The following is an 11,809-nucleotide window of genomic DNA, read 5'->3' as shown; positions in this document are numbered from 1 at the left end:
ATAACAGATGCACACTAAAGTAATTTTAAAGAAAGTTAGGCAGGCTGGGAAAAAAGTGACCAGATCGAAATGTGGATCTTCAGAGAGGCATGAAGAATGTTGTAACTAGTAAATATGTGGGAAAATAAAATAGGATTTTTCTTAATTCTTAAATTTCCATTAAGCAAGAATAATAAAAATGCGTGTGTGATTTGCAACCTACCTAGAAAAAAATACATGACAACTAGTAACATAAAGTATGAGAGACAGTAAATTAAATTATATTTTGTTAGCTTCATATGCATTTGAAGTGTTATATTATTAACCTGAGATAACCCACATTTTGTTGAAAAAATATAATCCATAGAGAAAAAAGTGAAAAATAATATATCTAGCTAGTAACACAGTAGCTAAGATAAAATGCTTTTAAAATGTGATGTGAAGGTGTGAAAAGAAGTAAAAATGGTGTTTCCTGCTATTATTATTTAGACAAGATATCATGCCTATATCCTGTACTCTGAATAACTACTAGAAAGAACAATACGCAATGTATCAACAACTGTAACTGTCCTACTAACCTGTTTTGAAACTTGGTTTCATTGTTTGTTTATTCCCCCCCCCCGCCACTTTTAAAAAAGAAACAAAAATGAAACAATAAACTTTAAAACAAAAGAAAAAATAGTAAAATGGTAGGATTAAACTCAACCATCCAATCATTGTATTAAGTATAAATGTGTTTGATTAAAAGACAAACATTGTGCGACTTTATTTTTAAAACAGCATTTTAAATGTGGAGACATTTTTAAGTGAAAACAAACAAAAAAAACTGGGCAAGATAAAATGTAAATAGTATCCAGATATGGTGGCACACTACTGTAATTCCAATACTGTGGGAAGCTGAGGCAGGAGGATCACAGGTTTGAGTACTTCCTGGGAAAACTGGACTTATCTGAGAATAAAACATAAGAAGAAAGCTGGAGACCCAGCTCAGTGCAACAGACCTGGATACACCCCCCCAGTGCAGTAATCATCATCATCATCATCGTCATCATCATCACAGGAAAGAGGGGTGGCTACATGAACAAGCAATATAAAAACAAAATAGATTTGAAGATTATTATCTAAAATAAAGACACTGTGTTTGGGATAAAATGATAAAGAAGACAAAGTCATACAAATGCACCTAATACAGGGTACCTAAATATAAGCAGCATATTTTTTAAATAAAAGAGAAAAATTTTAAATTGACAGTTATGGCTGGAAAACTTAGCACCATTCTCACAGGAAGTGATAGAACTAGACAAAAATCAGTACGTTTGCAAAAGATTTGAAGAATGCTTGACCAAATTTGTGTTTGTAGAATGATAAATCATAGAAGCATATTCTTTTATAGGACAAATGGAATATTCACCACAATAAAGCACATCTGGGCCATAAACTATGTCTTCACGTATTTCTAAGAATTGGGATGATACAGTCTATCCTCCTTGACTATACGGAAATGAAATTAGTCACTAAGAAGCCATGTGAATATACACTATTAAATTATTCAAAGCTCAAATATTTTGGAAAATATTTTGAGTTAAGTATTAAGTTGAAAATTTAATTGTATAAATATGTGAGATGCATCTAAATTAGTATTTAAAGGGAAATAGTTTAAATGCTCACCTTAGGGAAAAAAAGAGGTTTAAAATAATGGTGTAAAGAGCTTCAGAAAAAGAAGAGCATGGCCCTGAATCAAGGCTGGCAGCTTCCTGATGCTACTGGTTTCAAACAGGAGCCTAAAGCGATGTCTTTCTATGGTCTGTTGGCCATTTCAGAACATGGGGAGTGAAATGGTCAATTCATTAGAAAGAAACAGCTTGAAGCAACCCCTCCCGCCCACCCTGGTGAGCAGCTGTGAGCAAGGCAAGCTCCAGGGGCCCAGGATGGAAGCCACTGGAGTTTACTGGAACCAGCACCACGCTGGGACCTGGAGCACAGGGAAACCAGGCAACCCCTCCCCCGCTGCCTGTTTTGTTTTGTTGAACTTCAATATACATGAAAGTACAGACAGTTATTTTGAAGAGAATGAGAGACTCCAAAACAGCCATTAGTGACTTCCTTAATTGTCTGGTTCTGAAGATCTAAAACGCCTTCTTCATTCTGTTCGGATCAGTTTTATAGTGTTGTTTTATATGAATTCTCTGTATGTGAAGACATGGACAACTATTTGGAGGAAAACAAGAGACAATCTGATAAACAGTGAAGATCTCAGGTTGTCTAGCTTTGAAATTTATATCTCCTTACATTGCTTTCTTATGTCCTATTTTGTTCTGTTTTTTTGTGTTTGATTTTACCCCCTTTAAAATAAAAATTAAAAAAAAAGAAGAGCAAACTAAATTCAAATGAAATAAAGAAATAATAAAGAGTAGATATATAAACAAAATAGAAAATCAGCTCCACAATTGAAAAAACAAATGTAAACTCATTTATTTGAAAATATTAGTAAAATTGATAAAACTTTAAAAAAACAGAAAATTACTATAGGAGAGAGAAAGGAGGATGCAATGCTGTAAATACTTTTAAGTTAAATTAAAAATAAAGTACTAAAACTAATTTTCTTACTAAGAAAATAGGCAAATTAAGGAAAATAAATTCTCACAGAAAGACAAATTAGTAAAATGTACACACAGAAAGTAGAAATTTCCCATAACTTTGTATTGAATAAAATAAAATTTTAAATTTTAAATCTCACAAAATGATTTCAGGGTTTCATTTAGTTTTAATGATGAGCTCTCAACTATTAAGTCAGAAGGAGCACTAAGATTATACAAATGCACTGAAAAATTAATCACCTGTTTTGTTTCCTAGTAAGTTTGATGCTTCTGTTTTAATGTTAAAAATTTTAGTTCATTTTGGTTGTAGTTTACTAGATGGTGAGAGACATGGATCCTAGTTTAGTCTTCTGCAAACAGATACCTAAAGTTTTTCACTTTTTTGGTTAGTTTATTTCCCGGTATTTCATTTTTCTTGATGCCACCATAAAATCATTGTTTTCACAATTTCTTTTTTTATTGAGTTCATTATTGACATACACAAATGCTATTGATTTTGTATCCTGCTATATTGCTGAAGCTGGTTTTTAATTCTATCAGTGTTTTGGTGTGGTTCTTTGGGCTTTCTTTGAGGAATATCAAAATAGGTAAAACACTTAAAATCACAGGTGTAGGAAAAAATTTTGTCAACAGACTCTAGTTGCACAAGAAATAATAACAAAAAGTGACAAGTGGGATTACATAAAATTAAAAATCTTGGGCAAAGCAAAGAAATCAATTAGTAGAGTGAACCTATAGAATGGGGAAAATATTTGCTAACTATTCCTCTGACAGAGGACTAATATTTAGATTTTGTAAAGAACTCAAAGTAATTTGCCACGCAAAATAAAAGACTCAGTCAAGAAATGGGCAAGTGAAGTAAACAGTCAATTCTCAGGAGAAATACAAATGACCAACAAATGCAAGAAAAAATGTTCAACATGTCTGGCCATTAGTGTTAGTTAAAACAACACTGAGATCTTATCTTTTACTACAAAGAATAGAAATTATCAAGAAGTTAATGAATAACAAATGCTATTCAATGTTGTAGGGAAAAATGGATCCTCTTACATTGTTGCTGGGAATGTGGACTAGTACAACCAATGTGGAAATGAGAACAGAGATTTCTCAAGAAATTAAAATAAGAAATTGCATATCACCCAGCTATTTCCCTTTTAGGTTTCTTGCCCAAAGAGCTAACGAACATCATACTACAGTGATACATGCATATCAATGTTTATATTCATAATAGCTAAATCCTGGAAGCATCCAGTATTCCCACCAACAGAGAGATGGATAAAGAGCACCTAATATCTACACAGAATGGAAATACAATTTAGCTATAAAGAAGGATGAATCTGAGGCATTTGGAGGAAGGTAGATGCAACTGGAAAATATGTTAAGTGACATAAGCCAGTCACACAGGCTTAGGTGCTGTATGGTATCTCTTGGTAGAATAAAACAAATACAAAAAAGTAATAGTAATAGATGGGAGAAAGAAAACAAGAAGACGGATCTCTTGCAAATGAGAAGTGATCCAGGAGAGGGAGTGAGAGGAGAAGGGAGAGGGAAGGAAAGTAAGTAGAATTAGGATGTGTCATGAACAGGAACCTAAGAAGCTCAATGAATGTAAACTCTGTGTCATAAATATGAGCTAAGAATAATAATTATGAGAATGAAAATGGGAAAAGGGAATTTAGAGACAGAGGACCAGAAGTGGATGAGAAGGGGAAGGGAACTGAAAAATAGAAAAACAACAACATCTACAAAAACCTGTAACTCACCTAGTACTTAGCGGGGAAGGAATGAATCCTTTTTAAGCATGCATGTAAAGAAATAATGCCCATTCTCGCCATTTTAATTGACATTCTACAAAGTATCATTGAAATATACAGTGTATTTAAATTAAAAAATTATTACAGTAAGAGATATTGCCATTAATCCTTCTCAAAATCCTCTCACTTCAAATATACTTATTCCATCGTTTTCATTGCTTTCTGAAGCTGTTCTGGAAGTTCTGTCTCCTGAGAGACAAGGGATGACAGAAACTATGGTGAATGCTGGTGCTGAGTGCCATCCCCAAGAAAGGCAGACTCACAGCGTGTCCTCACCATTGCACCCACCAGACCTGGACCGTGTGACTTCTTCTTCAGAGTCAAAGTGACCATGGAAAGTAAATGTTTTGCATCGATTCAGACATCGAGGCAGCCAGGACAGCACAACTATAGACAGTCGCAAAGAGGACTTCCGATTGTTGCATTGGAGAGTGGCAAGAATGATAAGATGAATGAGTTCGGAGAGGGGAGTGTTTGGTGGAGAATCATGGGCAATGTGTTTTTAATAAACTTTTTCAAATTAATGCACTTGGTCTATCTTCCAGTTGTACTTGTGTGGAAGGTCCTGGTCTATCCTTAAAACTAGAAGACAGAAGGCTAGCTGCATTCACAGACATTGTATATTAGAAAATAATAAGGATCATAAACCAGCTACTAGAACCAAAAAATAAATTAAATAAAGTTACAGAGTACAAGATTAATTTTAAAAAATCAAAACCATGCATTTCTATTTAGCAACAATGACAACTGACAAAGTTTAATTGTACCACTTACAATAACAAAACATTGCATGGAAGACATCTATATTGAATATTCAAAATGCTGCTGAGTTAAATTTAAAAAGATCTAAGTAAAATGAAGAACTATAGTATATATGTAAAGTAACTGCTCAGTAAGATTTTTTTTTCTTCTTCAAAGTGATCTATAGATTCAATGCAATTCCACTTAAAATCTTGTAGGCTGTTTTATTGATGTTTGAGGAGAATTTAAAAATGTATATGGAAATGAAAAGGACCTAGACTACTTATCCATATAGAAAAAGAACAAAAAGGCTACAAAATACCTGACTGAAGACTGTGTGTAAAGCAGTAGCCAAGAAAGAATGGTTCAGGGATAAGATAGACAAATAAATAAATGGAGTATAACAGAGACCAGAAGCTGACTCACAGTTAGGCTCTCAATAAATAATACAGTATAGAACTTAAAATAAATGGACGGAAACAGCAATTTCTGATTATTTCATAGAACACAAGCATTTGAAAAAGCCTACCCCTGGGAACTTAACTCAAAGCCCGAGTCATCACAGGCCCCTTCTTGTCTACCTTGGGCACCTAATTTTTTGGCATTTCCATAGCTCAGATCCAGCACATTGAATCAGAAACCAAATAATTGCACCTGTATCAAGATTGGTACGTCTCAACATCTTGGAATGGAGAAAATGCAGGTTAGTGAAAGATGTATACAATTTTCCATGTTTGTATAAAGTTTATAAACATGAAAATATTGCTTTCAAATATTTATAAATATATTGCATGTCTGTGAGCAGTAAATACTAATTCCATGGCAGTGATTATCATTGGGAATCTGTTAATTTGCTTGACAAAATACCACAAAGCAGGAGAACAAACGACTGAAATTAATGGTCTTTTAGTTCTGAAGGCCAGAAGTCCCTACTCCATACTACTTCATCTTAATTAATTACATCTACAATGACCCTGCATCCAAATAAGGTCACTTTTTAGGGCCTGTGAATTAGTACCTCAACATAGGAGTCTTTTTTGAGGGAGAGTCACAATCCAACCCATAGCAGAGAGGAAGGGAAGTAAATGGCATGTAAGGCTAAGCAGAGATGTAATGTGTCTGCAGTGACTGTTTTGGAAAGAGATTTGAAGCAACTATGATAGAAATAAACTGATCAACTTAGGTGGCAGATATAATGTTGTCATCATGTTCAGATGATGGAATGATTGCACACTTGAGAAAACTCTTTAAAATTATCAGAAGGGAACCTAAGTGATTATAATGCTGCAGAGCGTGTTGGTAAGTAATGGAAATGAGAAACACAATTCCTCTGAGAAAGATTGGTTGGAGAAACAGTACCAGGGTGTGGCAGTAAGGTGTCTGATGTTCGTGTTCAAGTATAAACCACTCCGGGGCCAAAGAAGGACCAGATATGCACTGAATTTCACTGAGTGTTTGAAGCAGGACCAGAGATGGGAGCCTTGATGACACAGGTTTAAGCTCAGTATAACTAACTTATGCAGGTTACCCACATAGTCTCAACTTAAAATGTGTTATTATGAATGAAATGTGTTATTATGAAAATTGGCAAATTTCATCACTGGGGATGGGTGTGTACACAGGCAAAGTGATGTCTTGGAGAGGCTGTGTTACGTGAGGTCAAGTAAAGCCCACCATCCCTGAAGTCCTTGTATATGACCCACTATGTTTCTGGAGTAATCTTTTGGTGCCCTACCCTGAAAAGTTGTGTCATAAACCATAGAAGTATCACTAGTCTGACTTATTCTACCTTTGAAGACCCTATGATATTCCTGAAATCAACCATGTTCTTGCAACAAACTGTGAAGCAACAAATTCTTCAGTTAGAAATTACTTTCCTGCAGATTAACCTTATTCTTTTTAGAAGTTGGCATCTGTAATCTTCATCAGTCTCATGTTTTTCCTTTGTTTTCTGTATCTCCTCAGACAGCACTATTGATTCAGTGATCATGTCATCATGCGTTTATCCCAGAGTTGAGTCCCTAGGAGTAACAGGCTGGAAGAGGAGGGTGAGACAGAAAGGAACTCTTTGGATCTCAAAGTTCACAGTGCATAGATCTTGGCTGAGCAGTCCATAGCAGAGTGTTCTACACATCTTGTAGAGTTGCAGTTCTTCTCTCTGGAAAGTCTGTGAAGATTAAAAGAGAGTGCACAGGGTGTCTAGGACAAACTCAATTATCACCTTGATGGGGCATTCATTTTATCACAGTATTAAGATCTTTTCAGGCCTAAGAGTGGAGTTCTCAGCAAAAGAGATAGATGCCAAATAGGAACAGGTAGTTCTAATATCTTTCCATAATCTATGCCATACAATGACTTTCTTCTCTGTTCTGTCCATTTGAAACCCACTCTTTCTGTTTTTTACCTCTGAACTTGTTTTTACAATACTGGCTTCTGGGCTTCAGAATTTTCTGTAACGCTACTGGAAGATGGTGTTACTGTTCACATGTGAGTCCCTCTTGCCTCCCTTGTTCATGTCTCTGAGTAGCCTAGCTCACTGCATGACCCCTGGACTGTGCTTTTCATCTTTGTAGATGCTGCTCCTTGATTTTCCTCTCAAAACCAGGTTTTAATCTTGCACTTTTGCAAGATTTCTTTCCTTTTCCAAAGTGGAGATTCCTTACAAAACTAACATTAGGAATTCCACTCAACCCAGCTGTTGCTGTTCTAGGAATCTTCCTAAAAGTGTTAAAGACATCACTTCACAGTTAGACATATGCATACAGTTACACATTCATGTTTATAGCAGCACAACTCACAATAATTAAATACTGGGCATGCTTTGTATGGCCATCAACAGATGAACTGATAAAGAAAATATGGTATTTATACAAAATATATGCAGTTACAAATAAGGATATATTTGAGTCATTTATAGGAAAACGGATGCACCTTGAGACCATGATATTCGATGATATAATCAAGCTCACAAACTCACATATCTCATGGTTTCTGTTACACAAGCAAGTCAAAGTGTAAATAATTACAAAAAAGAAGATATATCGTGGGAAACAGGAAGATAGGCTTTTTGAAAATGTGATAGAGATCCACAAGTGGAAGCAGGGGAGAAGGAGGTGATGGGATGGGGGAAATGAAGAGAATTAAGATGAGATATGTACCCATGCCACCTCCCCACAATAAATACATTTATTATGTGGCACAAACATGTACTGATAAAAAAGAAATTGAAAAAAAATGTGATGTGGGGGAAATAGAAAAAAATGTCTTTTTATTTGCTATATAGGGAGAAAAACAAAGCAAAACAAAATGAAAAACTCACATACTACAGTCTTTGGAACATGGTAGGTGTTAAATGAAACTTTTGTTTTCCTTAATTCTTTTGAAAGCCATTACAACATCTAAAACAACATTGTCATCCAAAATTTTCTTTCTTCATATTCCAACCATCTGCTTGGATTCAGGGTAACAGTTCTTTGTATGTCTCTCAGCGATGAAATTAACTTTGGGAGCACAGGGGTAGATGGGAGAGAGGAGTTGGAGATGGCTCTCAGTTTCCTAGCCTGGGGATCTGGGAATTGGCAATGGCTTTTACAGAAATGAGGCAGAGTGGAGTAGGCTTTATGGGGAAGGGAGGGAAAGATGTTTGGTTTTTATTATGTTAGAGTTGATGTGCTGTTGTGATATGCTGGTGTATTTGGACCTGCTCAGCAGATAGTTTGTGGGAGAAGCTGAGCCCAGCCCTCAGGATTTGGGAGTCATCCACAGATAAGACAGGGGTGATGGGAATCTTGGTCACAAGGAAATCACAAAGCACATAGTGTAGGAGGATGAGTATCCACCAACAACACTCCTGAAGACTGTCTGCACCCCAGCTGGGGAGGAATTGGGTCTTCTGAGAGCTGAAGGGCAATCATTAGAGATAAGAGAGGAATTAGATGAGATTTGTCAGGAAAAAGAAGCAAGGAGAACATTAACTTTTACTAATTTAAACAGTTTTGAAGCAAATGGATTAGATAATTTAGAAATGAAAATTGAGAAAGATTATTGGATTTGCCCTTCAATGTAATAATCATGATAAAAACACACAGCTTCCAACACTTCTGACTATTCAAGATGGGACTGGTATGATGTTACATACTTTTGTCATTTAATAATTAGGATAACTATAAGACATTGTTATGTATTATAATCCTATTCTAAAATGAGAAATGAGTTATGCAGGTAGATTAAAAATAAGAACAATAGTACTTGGGAAAAACTGAGCCTTCAATTCTTGGTATTGATTTCCAAAGTAGGAATTCTTTGACATTTCATTTTTACAGAAAGCTTCTATCTATTGTAAGTCAGAAACTAGATTAAAAATACCAAGGAACCCATTGGTATTGAGAAAGTAGTGTAGTAGGTGTGAGTTACTCTTTCAAGAAATTTAATATGAATGACTAGGGTGAAGAGAATAAATCAGAGGGTGACAGAAAAGTTGAGAAGTTTATTTTTGTTTCTGAGGATAAGAGAGACAGAATATAGGAAGAAGAGGTGGCATCAGCAGAAATGAAAAGGGACAGCAGGGTTTCCGGAAGTTATGGTAACATGGAAGTGGCTATTATAAAAGCAGGTTTGGGAACAGACTAACAAAGGTCAAGGTGAAGAGGAAGGGATGGATTTGGGAGGGTGGTGGAACAGTGAGGGAGAAAGGACAGGCAGTGGCCACCTAGCATCAAATGTTGCCTAAGACTCTTATAGAAAGCCATGTCAGCTGGTACAGCACTGCAGCCCCACTGTTCTGTAAGACAGTCATTGTACTGGATGCTGGCATAGTGCTGTGTGAAACTTACATTACCATCTATTTATGAGTCTATCGGGGCTTTTGGATTTGAGTTTCATTTGGTGGTATTGCATGGCATCTCATAGGTCAAACCAATTTCAATTTCAAATATTAACACAGTCAGAAGTTCCTTGTGTCTTAATTAGGGGTCATCAACTTCCTTGTAAAGTGGTCCCTGTCAGGCCTGCCTGGTAATTTGGGGAGTTCAGTGAAGCTTAAAATGAAGGATTTGATAGTCAGTGTTTTTAGTCATATTGTTTTGTTCTTCGGCAAATAATGGGTAGCCCAGAATCCAATTAGAGCAATACTCAAATAATGTTATATTTGCATATTTGAATTGACCGTCTACAAGAAGGAGAGGCCAGGCCATGCAGTTCTCCAATTATTTAGAGCAATTAGAAGAGATGATCAGACATTTCTGAGGTCTCATTAGCAGATGTGTTGCCTGCTCTGACTTCTCCACAGATCACAACAGGGCCTGACCGCCCACATTCTCTTTCAGGAGAGTTCTGCAGACAATGACTCATGTTGAGTTCAACAAAAGTAGCTATTTTCACAGCTGATTTCTACTTTCCCTCTGAAAAGTCATTCATTACTGCCTTTCCTCTAAAATATATACTGCAAATACCAATACCTTGCTCTCTTTTGAAAGCTCTCTAATTTCTGTTTTATATCTAAACCCCTTCTTCATCTTGGTATTTAATACCAGGCTGGAGTGACTTCCCAGACATAAAACTTGGTGATTAGGAAACTCACTTTTGAAAAAAGAAATCTCCAGCATTCTAGATTTGGGAGCATTCAACTATAATTACATTTTTCACCGATAAGCACTTTAAGAATAGATCAGGGTTTTGATAGTAGAAATCCTTCAATTGGCAGAAGCATGGTCTTATCTCTCTGTTTATCATTGTGCTTGGTATCCTGGTTTCCAGATTAAGGATTTCCTCTGTAATGAAGCCCAGGCCTTCCCTGTTGGCATAGTCTCCCCACCATCCCCAAACCACTGAACGCAGTCAGAGTAATAGCTTCCTTTTCCCTGCACTGTGTCCACCAAGCAGAGCCCTGTCTATCTCCCTCCAGACTTAGATGTTCTTGTATTCCCAAATCCAGACTTTAAATGAGAACAAAATAACCATCCTTAGCACTACATAGGTTCTATCTTTAATTTCTATATTAAGCATGAGTGAAGTACAAGGTGAATCTGGCCTGGATTAGAAGACTTACTGTTTACCAATGTAATCAGGTTAGCTAAGCTAACCATGGTCTAGCGATCACATTGTGGGCTGTGTAGTGACCGCTCCTTTCCAAAGAAAGGGAATTATGGGTAAGAGCCTGTTCACTGAATGCCTTGGGGCCTTAGCTCCGAACAGACAAGAACAAGGGCAGAGATGTGGGTGTGCACCCTGGCCTGGTCCTCTGTTCCCATCATAAGTCCTTTATGGCTCACTGAGATTGTCTCCTTACCATCTTTTCTCATGGCTCTAGTGTCTCTGGCTCTCTTCTTCCTCCCCTTAATGCAAACCCTAGATCTAAGACATCAGATGGGTACAATGACTGGCAGACAAAGCACATTTTCAGTTCCAGTTTCCAGTAATGTAGTTTCCGCCACATAATGCAGATCTAACTAGATAGACCCTCTCATTGCTTTAATTATGCTGGTTCTTAATATACCAACTTCGACTTCCAAGTTTTCATGGAAGTTTGACTGCTTATGTACTTCCCCCCCACTACTGGTAAATTTCTTGTGTTTACATTTGTTTGTTCTTTGAGGAGCAAACAGTCAAAGTGACAAGAATATCTCATTATAAGTAAACATTCTTTGGGAAGAAGTCCTAAAGATTTCTCAAAAATAATAA

At 36.4% G+C, this 11,809-nt stretch overlaps 1 non-coding gene across 1 annotated transcript; it reads left to right on the top strand.

The window, feature by feature from the left end:
• Positions 1-1,705: 1,705 nt before the first annotated feature.
• Positions 1,706-1,842, top strand: LOC111753944 (small nucleolar RNA SNORA2/SNORA34 family). The gene has a single exon (XR_002788715.1). It is a non-coding gene; the product is annotated as a small nucleolar RNA SNORA2/SNORA34 family (small nucleolar RNA).
• Positions 1,843-11,809: the final 9,967 nt, after the last annotated feature.

This window comes from Cavia porcellus, unplaced genomic scaffold, assembly GCF_034190915.1.
Source record: "Cavia porcellus strain 051 isolate PalLab524CR breed Dunkin Hartley unplaced genomic scaffold, mCavPor4.1 scaffold_15, whole genome shotgun sequence".
In the NCBI taxonomy this organism is placed as follows: domain Eukaryota; kingdom Metazoa; phylum Chordata; class Mammalia; order Rodentia; family Caviidae; genus Cavia; species Cavia porcellus.
Note: the sequence above shows the minus strand (reverse complement) of the source record. Positions and strands in the feature narration are given on the sequence as shown.